This window comes from Cryptomeria japonica, chromosome 8, assembly GCF_030272615.1.
Source record: "Cryptomeria japonica chromosome 8, Sugi_1.0, whole genome shotgun sequence".
Classification (NCBI taxonomy): Eukaryota; Viridiplantae; Streptophyta; class Pinopsida; order Cupressales; family Cupressaceae; genus Cryptomeria; species Cryptomeria japonica.
The window spans coordinates 518,051,278-518,062,945 of NC_081412.1; positions in this window are offsets into that span (position 1 = coordinate 518,051,278).

Consider the following 11,668-nt stretch of genomic DNA (forward strand, 5'->3'; position numbering starts at 1 on the left):
GAAATGATGACTAGGACGCCACCTCATTTGACACTTGGAACTTGGTAGATATTCAACTTGATGTTGTTGAGAAGCTTGCTTTAATTAATTCATCTGGAACTATTTTGCTTCTTCAACGAGCCCTTGTTCTAACTCCTTGCGTCCTTGATGTGCAGGAAGATGATGTACCTCGCCTTGGAACACTGGATTGAAAGAGTTCGCTCTTGTCCTGGCTTGATCGTCCTGGCGAAGACCGTCCTTGATCCGGCTTGATTTTCCTTGAAGAGATCTCCATTTGATGCCTACACAACATTTCAAAATTAGTACCATGATTTTGCAATACATAACATAAATTAGAGAGCAATTTTTTAGGAAACTTAATGATAAGTCCTTTATTAATCATTTCCTAAAAACAACTGAGCTAAGGGAAAACAAAATTTCAAAATTCAAAATTAAGGCAATGACGATCTAAAATTCAAAATTAAAACAATAAAACCAAATCGCCATACCTCACTAGAGAACTAACTCTAGAATGCAAAATGAATGAAATCGCCTAGGCAAAATTGATATTAGATAGTCTTGATGTGATCTTCAATAGAACGTTCCTCTTATCAACTTCGCCACCCTTCAAGTCTTGGACGTGATCTCTAATGCCTTGGCAAATTCGCTCAAGTGGAAACTTTTAGATTCGCACCACCTTGGATAACCTTGGCACCACCTTGCTTTGTAAACTCCAAATCGCACTTTGAACACAATTTCGCACCTTCTCAAATCGCATGTGAATGAAGAATGATAATGTGAAAATGAAGATTCTCACCCTCCCTTTATAGGCGCTTCTCACCTCACAACTACCTTGAGGCCGACTTTGGTAAAAATAAAGCAATTAAAAACGATTTTTAAATAAACAACAAGGCCGACTTTTGTAAACCAAGCGCTCCCTTTGATTTATTATTAATTATTAAATGCCTTTGTTTTTAATTTAACAAATTCGATTTTCACAAGGCAAAAATAATTAATTAATGAAGATCAAGCGCAAATTTTAAATGCTTTCAATTAATATCGATTTTTCTATCATTCAAAATAAATTCAAAAATGCTTGAGCGCCAAATTTGAAGATGAAAATTACGTACCTCATCGCCCTGGTCCCTGACTGAGGGACAGGAGCGATCCATCAATTTGGTCATGATTCTTGCAATTTTTACGTCTAAGGTCCTTATTTCCACGTTGGAATTGCCATTTTCGCTAGGTCCTTTGAGCTTAATTGACTTGTTCTTGCAAATGAATATCCTTTAGATATGATATCACCCTGGTCCCTTGGAGAGGGACAGGAGCGATCTCCATTATTTCTCCTTGATCTTGCATCTTTGAACTTCAATCTTCATTGTGGGGACAAACAACGTTATTCCTTCATTCCTTTCTCATTTCACTTGAATTTTACAAGGCGCTTTGATGTTTAGAGGATCATCGCCCTGGTCCCTTGGAGAGGGACAGGAGCGATCCTTGTGTCCTAGCTCAAATTTGCAAACCTTTGATCTTCGTTCTTCGTTCATTGCCTTCCAAAGGACGTCCTCGATCTTGCCCACCCTTGCAAAACATTGACTCAACGTGATTTTTGTATGAATTAGCCAGTATATTCAACATCGCTCTGGTCCCTTCGTGAGGGACAGGAGCGAATTTCAAGATTTTGAGCTTGTCTTTGCCTTTTTCAACTTGCCATTGTCTTCATTGGGTAAAACGTGGTCCCTCGATCCTCCTCAATCACTTGATGCGTGATAAACTTTCAAAATTTAGAGCCTTTATACAAATTTCGCTCTGGTCCCTTGGAGAGGGACAGGAGCGAACTGGGAGTCTTAGTGCAAATCTTTCAATGTGACGACCTTTGTAACTTGTTGCTTGATGGAAATGCCTTGAGACGTCCTTGCCACCTTGTTCTTCGCCTTGGAGTGGTTTTGAACTTGAAGAAAAGGCAACATACTTATTGTATCGCCCTGGTCCCTTGGAGAGGGACAGGAGCGATTTTGCTCTTGTGGGCCTCATTTCACTTCATCACCTTCGAAAATTATATTCAACGGATTCGCAATGCCTCCTTTCATTCATTCATGCCTTGAGATCGGTTGAAATTTGGCGAGAAAATCATCTACAACAAAAATCGCTCTGGTCCCTTCCTGAGGGACAGGAGCGAACTTAAGCATTTTGGTCCTTTGTTGACGTTTGATAATCTTCAATTTGTCTTCAACGGGTTCGATTGACCTCCTTCCTTGCCTTCAAACATAAAGTTGACTTGATCTTTGCCCAGATCGTACCTTATGAAGAATTTCGCTCTGGTCCTTCAGTGAGGGACAGGAGCGAATTTGACCCTCTAGGCAAAAACTTCATCATTTCATTGTTTTTGATCAAGTCTGGATGTTCTATCATGCTCATTTCGTCCTTCACCATGCCTTTGATGTCTCGATTCGTCCAAACAAGGTCAGGAATGGCTCAACTAAGCATTTTCGCTCTGGACCCTTGGTGAGGGACACGAGCGATTCGCCTTGGTCCCTTGGAGAGGGACAGGAGCGCTTTTCGCTCTGGTCCCTTGGAGAGGGACAGGAGCGCTTTTCGCTCTGGACCCTTGGAGAAGGACACGAGCGAAATTTGACTTTTCGCACTCTCGATCAGGATAATTTTTATGGAATATAACATTTAAGTTATATTCCATATATACTTTCAGGATGTTTGAGAGTGGTTTCAGACCTCCAGGAGTTATATTGCAAAATCTAGTTTTTGGAGGTTTTTCAGTTTCCAGACTTAGTCAAATTTCAGGATCAGGACACCAGACTTAGCCAAATTTCAGGATCAGGACCTTACTCAAGCCGGACTTGTTATCCTTTTGATCTCCCAAACAGCGCTTCAAGTTATATTCATTTGATAAAATGCACCTCTTCGGACCTTTTCACATTGTCAAGACGTTAAAATCCTGCAAGGACAAAGCAAAATCGGATTTGTAGCTCCGGTCCTTCACTGAGGGACAGGAGCGATTTTTCCCCTGGAGGCATTTTTGTGCTCATGAAAATCTTCAATTTATATTCAATGGAAAGATCTCGCCTTTCTCCATCACTTCCAATTCGTAATTCATCTTGACCCTGCAGGAATAGTAAAATATTTGAAAACGAGCTCCCGTCCTTCACTGAGGGACAAGAGCGATTTTGCTCCTACAGGCCAAAATAACATGATTTTAGACATTTTAACACTTCACAAGGCGAAAACAAATCATTTGAGATGCCTAGGATCAAAAATCAAAAAAGGTCAAAATTTGGTCAAAATATTCAATCGGACAAAATTCACATTTGACTGTCAACACTTAGACAAATTTAAGCTCTGCATTAACATTCCAATTGAAAATTAGACCATTCTGGCGAATTCATTGCATTCAAAATTTGCATTCTAGAAAAGGAAATTCAAAAAGCTCCCAAAACCGACTGGATTCTGGCCTGAAAAGACGGTAATTAAAACCCTAAGGCTTGACCCTAAATCCAGACAACTAACAAACTAACAAAACCCTAAAAAAGCAAAGCGAAAACGAACAAAACGAGCAAAAAACATGGGTCCCCATTTGCAATGGGGCGATGTGTGAAAACGTCACAACAGGTACCCACAAAAAATGTGCCCAAAAATTATTTTTTTTCTTAAAAAGAAACAAACCCCTCCTTTTTTTTCCGCTTTTTTTTTTTTGCAATAAATTTTTTTAAAAGCAAATTTCGGCCTGCATGCCGTAAAAAGGCAAAAAATAATTTTATTTTATTTTATTTTCAAAATCTTTTTTCTCGATCTGCATGCCAGGGCCGTACGACCTGGATCTAAGAAAAAAATTCACCCAGAGGCTCAGGAATCAAAATAAGTTGAATTTTATATGACCATAGGGGTTTTCAAGCCTTCTGAGCACGATGGTGAGGTTCGTTTAGGCCCAAAGTGCTCAGAAAAAAAGGTCAAACCCTAGGTACACAAAAAAATTCTTGAAACCCCAGATCTGCTTCCAAAGCCAAAAATCTCAAAACAAGAACAGGCAGCTGCAGATCTGAAGCTCTGATACCATATAGGAGTTGAAAAAATACAACACCACAGGAGCCTGAAGATCTTCTGCAAGCCGAATAACTTGTTAAAAGGAGAAGCAATGAAGCAAAATCTGAAGAACAAACAAAACAAAGAGAATATGCTCAAAAAGAGAGAGCTCAATATTCACAAAAATATGTAATGTGATTCTTACAAAGAAAAGAAAGAACTCAACCTTCAATAGGTCAAAAAACCCTAAAAAGGGAAAACCTAGGTTCGCACATAATAATTAATTAAAATAATTAATTATATGCACCTAAAGTTAGCTTAAGTGTAAAAGAGATAAAGGGAACTTAAATAATTAAACAAAGAATGTTTAATTAATCAAGTAAATACCCGAATACTATAACAATTTCACTATATCCTACAAGCAATCCTCTCTTTCCAGAAGGTTCTAGTTTTAGTCTCTTTTCTTTAGGTATATGGATATAGATAGGACATCCAAATATCCTAAGGTGGCTAATATCAGGCTTAATCTTAGTGAATACTTCCGAAGGAGTTTTGTCCTCAAGATGAGAGTGAGGGCACCTATTTTGTATATATACAACGGTGTTGGAAGCTTCAGCTCAGAGATTAGTGTTAAGGTTTTGATCTAGGATCATGGCTTTGGTAGTTTCAACTATAGTCTTATTTTTCCTTTCCGCTACCCCATTTTGTTGGGGGTTATAAGGTATAGTAAGCTCCCTCTTAATCCCATTATCTCTACAAAATTCTTTAAATGAGTCTGATGTGTATTCTCCCCCATTGTCGGTTCTTAGGGTTTTAACTTTGTTTCCTGAGTGGTTTTTAGTTAGTGATTTAAATTCTTTAAACCTAGAGAGGATCTCTTTTGATTCTTTACTTTTCAAAAAGTAGATCCAAATCTTCCTAGAGTAGTCATCAACAAATATTACAAAATACAAGAATCCACCTAGAGAGGATATGGACATAGGTCTGCATACATCAGAATGAACTAATTCTAGAATTTTGCTAGTTTTCCTAGTACTATATTGGAATGTACCTTTGGTATTCTTACCTAGGGCACATCCTTTGCATGCTCTTGAATGATCTTGCTTTAATTTGGGTAGAGCTGTGACAAGGTTTCCCGTTGAATATAAAGCCCTAAAATTCAGATGGTCTAATCTTCTATGCCAAACTTCATTTGCATTAGTGGCTTCATGGATTAGGGCTAGATTGGTTTCCGTGCACAGCGCATACAAATAGCCCCGTCTCTGTCCAATGGTCTTTGCCTTCTTGATGGAGGAGTTCCTTGCCCAAGCCAATACTTTGTTGTCCATGAATGTCACTCTGTATCCTTTATCTTCCAGTGCCGATATAGAAACTAGATTTCTTTTGATGCCAGGGACATATAGTACTTCTTCAAGTCGTAAGGTTATGCCTGTCTTCAATTTGATGGTGCAGGTTCCTACTCCTCTGACTGCATATGTGGCGTCATCTCCGATGGTTACGTCCTCATCAGTCTCCTCTGTCATGGAATCAAGTACTTCTCTAAATCCAGTGATGTGCTTGGATGAACCATTGTCAATCACCCATGAGTTGATTTTGTTAGAAGCTTGACTTGTGAGTGCTGAGTAGAATACGTATTTCCCGGAGTCATCTTCCCCTTTAGTCTTCCCTGCTTTGACAAATGTAGCATGATTTTTGGTTCTTTCCGAGCATTTTGCAACGAAGTGTCCAAACTGATCACATCTGTAACATTGAATGTGAGATAAGTCCTTCTTTGAAGTGTTCTTGCCTTGACGACCTTTTCTCTTTCTAAACTGCATTTTCTTGTTTTGCTTGGTGGAGTTGGTGTTTAGAATTTGCAGGGCTTCATCTATATTCTTGTGTTTCATTCCCATTTTGTTCAATCTTGATTCCTCTTGGAGACAGTCATCCCTTAATCTTTCAAATTTGGGATATCTGGACCTTGCACTGATGCCTTGGACAAATGTGCTCCATTCACTAGGCAACCCATCTAAAGCAATGAGTGTTAGCTCTTTGCTTTGGATCTCGTAGTCTAGAGTTGCAAGTTCATCTTTTAGAATTGATATCCGCATAAAGTAGGTGTTGATTGTCTCCCCTTTGTTCATGGTGATATGATTTATTTCTCGTTTTAATGCTAAAGTTCAACTTGCATTTGATATCTCAAATGTGCTTTCAAGAGCTTTGAACATTTTATAGGCTGTCTGATGTTTTCTTATGATGGGCATTATGTTGTTTCTCACCCCATCAACTATTATTTTTATTGCCTTTTCATTTCCCTCAATCCATGTTGTTTTGTCAGGTTCATTTTCGAGTTGATCATTTTTAGTTTGAACAAACGAATCCACTTTGTTCTCCTTTAAGATCATATGAATTCTGAATTTCCAGGCTGAAAAATCATCGCCACCTCCGAGTCTGTCTTCGAATCTGATAACATTGGCCATTTGAAGAAATGTGATGTAGTATATAGCCTTGTTCTTAAATTTGTTTCACGAAATTAAATAGCCTCAAGTTCGATCAACTCGGCTCTGATACCATGTAAATGTATTGTAATTTCCAATTTAATGGACAAGTTATATGCAGGATGGTGTATTTTAAATTTGATATTATGCATATGACACTAATATTGCTATCTTTCTTTTACTGCAGGTAAGGAGGATGAACATGTATCGATTTCAATGTCATCTCCTTTGATTGGAATGATGTATAAATAGTAGTGTGGCCACGATCAAGTGGCACCTTGATCAGACATGTCTTTTAGACATGTCCAACCAAGATATCACTTGGTTGTGACCCCTACTAACAACAACCAATCCATAACTAATCAGTGCTTCAAACATACCCGATAATGAATCGGTATCCTTAATGATAACAGCGCTTATAACATGCCCGATAATGAATCGGTATCATTGCTGATGATAATAGTGCTTAATCATATCCGATCGGTATCATATGTTAATGATAATAGTGCTTAATCATATCCGATCATGAATCGGTGTCATTTGTTAATTGTTACAAATATAAAACATACCCGATTATGAATCGGTATCAAAGCATATGGATTAATATAACATAAACAATAATAATAGTTGTTAGCATTATATGCTATCGGGTTAATACTCCGATAGCATATTAATGCCGATATGAATCGACATTAATATGCTATCGGGTTAATAGCCCGATAGCATTTTAGATTGACGTTTAACATAGTTAAGCAGGTCGTCAATCTAATCCAATATCAATATCATAATTGTGACCAATGTTATAGTCTGATAAATATAAAGCATGAATGAGTAAACAGAATATAGGAGATTACTAAGTTAGGAGAGTCTTATCTTGCAGAGGCTACTAATGCATTAACAAGAAGTACGCCAAAAGAAATCAAAGCCTGTGAGGTAAAGAGTTGTCAGCCCAAACGTATTAACATTCCGAGGTGCTCTTGAAGTTCAATAAATGAGCAATAGATCCACAAGAGTGGATTATGGCAATCTAGAAGATAAGTCAATCATTTCTACAAGATATCCAAATTTGGAGGCCATATTCAAACAAGTAATTGACGTGTGCCTATTACTTTATTTACCATTCACATTGTACTAGGAGTTTTAACTACCTTCAAGATTATCTATTAATGCAAGAATGTCACTATGAATGATGTGTTTAAGGCCCCAGATAAGCTTAATACCTTCTAAATAATTAATAAGAATGGCGTGGAGGACCTCAAGAAAAGGCACAACACCACCAGATATGTTTTGACCTAGTTGAAATTATTGATAATCACTAAGGTGCTAATCAAAACACTACCCATAAACTAAAGTCATTGCAGCAAAGGACCCAAAGGGACATTTCTGAGATAAGGCACTAATAAAGTTGCAGTTGTAGCAACACAATAGTGATATATTTTTATGTTTCTATTTCTACAATCAACATTATCACATTATAATGACTAGCTGAAGAAGCTCAACAATCTAGGATTCTAATAATGAATTTTATCGATTATTTATTGTTTTTTAATCTTTTGAACTATTTTCCGGTTTTAGAAATGTTTCTAGATGGAAGTAGCGGGTTTGCCAAAATAAAATGTATGAAATTTGACATAACAAAAGAAAGTATCTGTTAAACAACCATAACTAGGCATTATTGCAAAGAAATCTAACCTACTAATAGTCTATCAGCTAGAGAAAATTAATCTAATTATCTTAATATGTTTTAATCTTGAAAGATTATTGAAGTTAGACAAAAATAGGATTCTATAATGATAGAAACAGAAAACAAAAATAAGAGCAAAATCATAATACACATTACCTCCCAAACATCCTGAAACAACTGTAAATAAAAACGTTATTCCAAGATGCTTCTACACTTCCCACAAGCTTCATAGTATGTCAGAGAGTCTTCACATGTACATCATAATACTAGCACCTCCCCAAGCCTGCTATTAAAAATGGTAGAATACCAAGCTAGGATCTAAAATTTGTAAACAGAGTGAAAATGAAAGAGATTGCTTTAAAATGAGCCAAAAAAATACAAAAGAGGAAGCTGAGTAACTCTTCAGATTCACCCTAGATCGATTACCTATAGACTAAGGAGGTAGGGAAAGACATTCTTAGAAATGGACAAATAATGATGAAACATCATAACAATATAGTGAATCCTATGGATGTCTACACGTCATTCTAGTGGTCAAACAAATCCAATTCATCAATGTTCCAAACACTTGAGAATAACAACAACCTGACACTTGTAACATAAACTTTGGGAAAACAGACAACGTGCTAAGCATTGCCACCATGGCGGTATAAGGTAAGGCAAAAGGCTAAAATGACCTCCAAAACTAATACACGTGATGGACATCAAAGTGAGTACAAAATATATTGTCAAATTATAAGGGTGTGCAATTTTTGATATTACATTATTCACAAGAAAAATAACATTGAATTGCTTTTGTTTAACACTAAGAATAAAGATATTTTAGACAAATTAAGGAAATTTGAACATAAGGTAGTTCTTGTTAAAGCCCAAAAGTGCACCCGAAAACTAAGCTATTAAAACCTAGCACTCTGGGATAACATGGGAACAATCATGAGTTTGTGGGTAAACTATTATTATGATTGGACCTCCGGATAGGCCAGTTCCTGATATTGATGGATCACCTATTCTAACAAGACCTTGAAAAAAGCTTTTGGGGAAAAGGGAGAGGGGATAAATAAAGATGAAAAGGAAACTAACAACCTAAATAGGGTGATACACCATATGATCTGAAAAATTGACAAGGGAATTCTTCTAAATCCACCAGTTTTACACATATAACATCTCTGAATCTAAATCACAAAAAATGTTTCATGCATAGGATCATTACTCAGAAAAATTGAAAGGAAAAGGCTTTCACAAACAATTAAATTGATAAATCACAATGCATAACCTGTGATGCATTGCATGAGACAGAAATTTCAAGAAAGGTTATTTAATAAATAACACAAAAATGATAATTACTCTCAATCACACAATGAAAAATAAGCTCAGAAATATGAAGGCATAAACTGATATTTTTATTCAATTCACTGTCAAAACTATGAATGGGTTACAAGAAATCTCTGCCAAAATTGAGAAAAAATCCAGAACCCCTTCAAACTGAAATCCTTGCTTCCTTTATGCAAAAGGCCTTCCAAAGGCAAGGATAAGATGACTGCAAGTCAAATGAAAGCCTCCTTGAGTGATCTCCAAGTCAAAAATATCTCCAAATACGAGTAGAGAAAGAAACCCCCACAAAAAGGCTTCAAACTCTGCATAAATGTGTGAAAATTAGGTGTAAACTCTTGGTCAACTGAAGGTTGACCCATGAAATACTCAAAATCAGGCTTTAACTGTTGGAGAACTAGCTCAAACTCATGGATAACTGCATTTCAAGCTCAAATTCGACCCCAAATTCTTGAGATAACTTCACCTCTTTAGGATTCAATATTTTCCCTCCATATGCATATTGGGAACAAACATTAAGGACACAAATAACAAATACTAATTGGATTTATAAATTATCCAATTAAAACATTCATTTTACAGTTTTCATGTGTCTGTATGAAAGATATTGAATTCTAAAATTTTAAAAGATGCAAAAAATTCAATTTCCTTATGAGAATGTTACTAGGAAATTTTTATTGTATGCAAAATAATTATTTTGAATATTTATTTATTAAGTTAATGTTGCTAGAAGATGTAAAAATTTTACAACATTAATCTAATAAATAAATATTAGAATTAATTCACATCTTTTTTATAAAATTTTAAAAAGTCTTTAAAAGACTTGGGGTTTTAAAGCCTCCCCACGGCTAGGCTAAGATATCATATAATATATAAGTGGGAGTTTGGAACTCGACCACCATATATTAATTACCTTGTATTATAAAAAATGCGATCCCATTAAAATGGAAAAAAGCAAGATAAGAGGGAATATAGCGATGAAAACCTAAAAATCATTATTCATTTTGCATTGTAAGTTTCGGTGAAGAGGAAAACGCCGAGATGCTAGGATTTGGACTGAAGAAAAAAAATTCAGAGAGCTGCATGATGACTCCTTTTTGGCAGTTTTCTGGGACTTAAACTGGTCTGCTCCATGCTTGGAATTGAAAGGGGTTTTCCTTAAAACCACGACATTGCTCCATTTTTTGAAATATGAAAGGTATTTTCGAAGATCCTCAGCAAAATTTTCCTTTGTTTTCAAACTGCAAACTTGGCATTTTGATATGAGTTTCGTTTGCATTTTCTGGAAAAGATCTCTGCATTTTCCGGAAAAGAATCTACATAACGGATTTAGCTGTTTCAATTCTTCTTATCTCTGCATTTTGAAAAGAATTTGGGGTTTTTTGCGTTTGATAGAAAAAAAAACTCTGCACTTTTATGAATAAAACTCTGTAATTTTCTTGTATCACACACCAGCAGCTAAAATGTAAATTTCTATATTTACTGGGAAATTTCCATACTATGCGTTGGGTATATCTTTGCCATGAATGAGGTCTCTGCAATTTTCTGGGTTTTCCATTTTCTAGCGAAATTTGAAAAGGGAATCTCCGCAATTTTTTGGGTTCTTTGCTTGCATTTTCTGGAAAAGGTCTCTCTCTACAACTCTTTATGCACAAATTTTCTGCAAATTTCAAAGGCACAAAACATTGATGGTTTTTTGGTTTCTATTATTTCTACACTTTTTTGAAAACAAACTCTGTAATTTTCATGTATTTCTGCTTTTGAAAGGAAATTTGGGGTTTTTTGGCATTTGATAGAAATCAATGGAATAATACTTGATTTCACTATACAAAATTTCTGCAAAAAAATTTCCATGTAACCCTGTCGATTCTCTGGTTTTTTCATTTTTAGTGAAATTTTAAAGAAGAAAACTCTGTACTTTTATGTGTTCTTATCATGGGATCTCTGCAATTTTTCAAGGAATAGTGCCCAAAAGGCATCCTTCTATAAGCCATAGTGCCCCACTTGGTACTGAAGGCAGTTTTGAATTGATCTTCATCTTTTACAAGGAATTGGTTATAGCCTGAATAACCATTTAACAAGGAGAACCTTTCAGATCCAGAAACAAACTGCAAGATTTGTTCCATAGAAGGTAATGGGTGTCTATCTTTCAGAGAAGCCC